This window comes from Lupinus angustifolius, chromosome LG12 (assembly GCF_001865875.1).
Source record: "Lupinus angustifolius cultivar Tanjil chromosome LG12, LupAngTanjil_v1.0, whole genome shotgun sequence".
Lineage (NCBI taxonomy): Eukaryota > Viridiplantae > Streptophyta > Magnoliopsida > Fabales > Fabaceae > Lupinus > Lupinus angustifolius.
The window spans coordinates 7,406,344-7,410,056 of NC_032020.1; the positions used below are offsets into that span (position 1 = coordinate 7,406,344).

The 3,713-nt window shown below is 38.6% G+C and overlaps 1 pseudogene; it reads left to right on the plus strand.

Moving 5' to 3' along the window:
- LOC109361853 lies at positions 1,895–2,550 on the plus strand (annotated as a pseudogene).

The following is a 3,713-nucleotide window of genomic DNA, read 5'->3' on the forward strand; positions in this document are numbered from 1 at the left end:
TTGAAGTGAGAGTCATAACCTTTGTTTAGAAAGATTCTTATGAAGTCTATGACGAATATAATAGGGGAAATTTATTGGACAATCCAACTATTCCAATAAATTCTCAACCTGACGCTGGGGGCATATTGGATGGTGAGGCGCTGGCAGATAGTCTCTTTCAACCATGTCCAACATGGGTCGCATTTCAGTCGAGTCCAAAAAAAAAAAATTTTTTTTGATCATGACATCACAAGCAAAGGCATCTAGCATGCATTCATTATTCATACATGACATCATTCATATCATTCTCATCATTCTCAGCATAACATACAACATATTTTCAAACATTCATATCAATACTCATCTCGTTTTTTTCAGGACCCCGAGCCTGATGTGCTTTCAATCAATCTTTCCAGGACCCCGAGCCTGATGTGAATTTCCGAGTTCCGGCAGCACCGACCTGCATTCTCGTTTTGAAAATTATGCTTTCCAGGACCCCGAGCCTGATGTGCTTTCAATCAATCTTTCTAGGATCCCGAGCCTGATGTGAATTTCCGAGTTCCGACAGCACCGACCTGCTTTCTCGTTTTAAAATTATGCTTTCCAAGACCCCGAGCCTGATGTGCTTTCAATCAATCTTTCCAGGACCCCGAGCCTGATGTGAATTCCCGAGTTCCAGCAGCACCGACTTGCGTTCTCGTTTTAAAATTATGCTTTCCAGGACCCCGAGCCTGATGTGAATTTCCGAGTTCCAGCAGCACCGACCTGCGTTCTCGTTTTAAAATTATGCTTTCCCGAACCCCGAGCCTGATGTGATTTCAATCAATCTTTCCAGGACCCCGAGCCTGATGTGAATTTCGAGTTCTGGAAGTACCCGACCTGCGTTCTCGCATTTACTTTCATTGTCTCGAGTTCCAGCAGTACCCGACCTGCGTTCTCGCATCTACTTTCATTGTCTCGAGTTCCGGCAGCACCTGACCTGCGTTCTCGCATTTACTTTTATTGTATCGAGTTCCAGCAGCACCCGATCTGCGTTCTCACATTTACTTTTATTGTCTCGAGTTCCGGCAGCACCCGACCTGCGTTCTCGCATTTACTTTTATTGTCTCAAGTTCCGGCCGTACCCGACCTGCGTTCTCGCTTAACCTGTTTAGCTTCTCGAGTTCCGACAATAGTCGATCCGTGTCCTTGTTTATAAGGTCGAATTATGACCATTTGTCTCGGCCTCGACAACAATAATGTTCATTTCTTTACTAGTTACTTACTATGATAACACACAACCTCAGTTTGTTTGCTATATAGTAAGCAACAAGTAAAGAGGGGCAGCTGTGAACACTCAATTTTGTCCAGCCTAGTTTCATAGTCCCCTCGTATCGATTGACTCATAAGAGTTTTCCCTGATCAATAAACACTCAATTTGTTAAAGATTTTTCTTTTTTTATGCTCATTAGACCAATCATAACCTTGTGATGTTTAAAGTGAAAACACATTACTCTTGACTGATTTAATTAAGATTAGATTAGGGAATGTATTTTGATCACAAGGTTGTTATTATCAAAACGTGAGTACTCATATTTTTATATGATTGACAATCTATGCTAGTGTGGCAAGAAAATAATGGATTACTGGCATATTCAAGAAAGAAAGACAAATTATCATATGTCTTAAAAGTGCTTAGAGCTCCCAATTCATCACGTGTATGGATGTATCATCTCTCACCTCAAAACATACTTCAAAAGACCAATACTCCCAAAAGAGAAAGAAAAAAAGACACTATACTATTCACACAAACCATTCCGAAAGCACCCTCTCTATAACAGAGTTCCTCATCATTCATCCCTAACTAATTTTGACTATGTAGCTAAAGTTTTTCATCATTATCAATATCCTAATTTCGTCATGTGGAATACTCTCTCATTCATTGCAACCATACCCATCTTCTCCTTCTTCCCTCGTGGCTTTTGAAACCCCCAAATCCAGTTATTATTTCACTGTCAAAGACATCAAGGGGAATGATGTGAATCTGAGCCAATACAATGGAGAGGTTCAGCTGATCATTAATATTGCCTCAAAATGTAATTTGACACAAACAAACTACAAACTACAAGGAATTGAGTACACTGTGCAAGAGTTACAAAAGTCAAGAGTTTGAAATCTTGGCATTTCACTGCAACCGGTTTGATAGTCAGGAACCCGAAGCCAATGAAGAAATCAATTATATGTACAAGGTGCAAAGCTGAAGTTTCCCGTCTTTGATGAAGTTGAGGTCAATGAAAATGCAACACCAATTTATCAGCTCTTGAAGAATCAGAAAGGAAGAACAATTGGGGATGGCATCAAGTGGAACTTCACAAAGTTCTTTGTAAGCAAGGAAGGAAAAGTTGTCAAGAAATTTGCTCCAACAACCTCACCTCTAAAAAATAGAGAAAGATCTTCTGAAGCTCTTATAATCTTCTTGAATGTCAATATTTTGATCCTATGGGGTATGCTATACTCTCAAAGGACAAACGATGCTCACAGTCTGGAAGGTTATGATAACCTGCATAAAGATTCGCTAATTATTGACTGAAATGATATATGGTATCCGTTGCAAATTAAAAGGGATTGTTGACAAATTAGAAATTAATAAGGAATTACAAAAGGCAGGAGTGTTGCAAACAAACCAATCACGTGATGAATTACAAGAGGGAAAGCACTCCTCCAAAAGTTGCATGATTCTAAATAAACCCATATCAGAATTATTGCCATTTTCAGTTACGATCATCATAAAAACAGCACAATTATTGTTTCAGTTACATAACCAGCAGATAACCAACCAGTCCTTACAAAGACAGCAGTCTAGCAAATAAAAGGAATCCCAAACAAAAACAGTTGTGGTATTATGGCAATATTCATTAGTAGCTTCAATGCATTAATCAGAAAATCAAACAGTTTGCAGTATGTTACACTTTGGCAATTCAAGAGGCTCATATAGAGCATCAGAATGCTATATATAGCACGTCACAAAACACAGGTAAGGGGGAAGAACGGAAAACAGAGAATTTAGGGAGGATATCACGCACATACATTCGGCAAAAAGAGACATACAACATAAGCAGAGATATACACTCGAGGACGCAGAGAGCATCCCAACAGTGAAAAAACAGAGGGCATTCAAAAACAGACACACAGACAAGTACCAGAGAACAGTCCATACACATTTTACTCAGCATTACATATAGCACAGAGAATCCAGAAACAAGAACAGAACCGCAGTCTAGAATACACTTAGAGATCCAGCCAATAACATACAACGTCCATATCACAAAAAAGAGGGCAACTTGTAAAATCTCAGATCACGCCAGAGGACAATTCCAGAAACATATCTCACATACAGAAGAAATAGATAGGCTGCTGGTCAAGAACACAGAGATAAAGGTAATCACAGCAAGGTTATACACAGGAGCATTGTCAGGTAAGAAGCGTTTTTTGTTTAGTGACCAATCTGTGCTTTGAACTTAGACGATAAATTTATAAACAATTTTACTTAGCCATACATAATTACATACATCCATTCCCATTTGATTGATTCCACAGAGATACATATACTGTCATTTAACCAAGAACGAAAGTAAATAATGCTCTATAACTACTTTAAAGCAATGAAATTTGCTTCTGGATGAACATTCATACCAATTAGTTTTGTTTCTCATCATATTGATAATTACTTCATACTAAGACAAATAAGTAAAGTT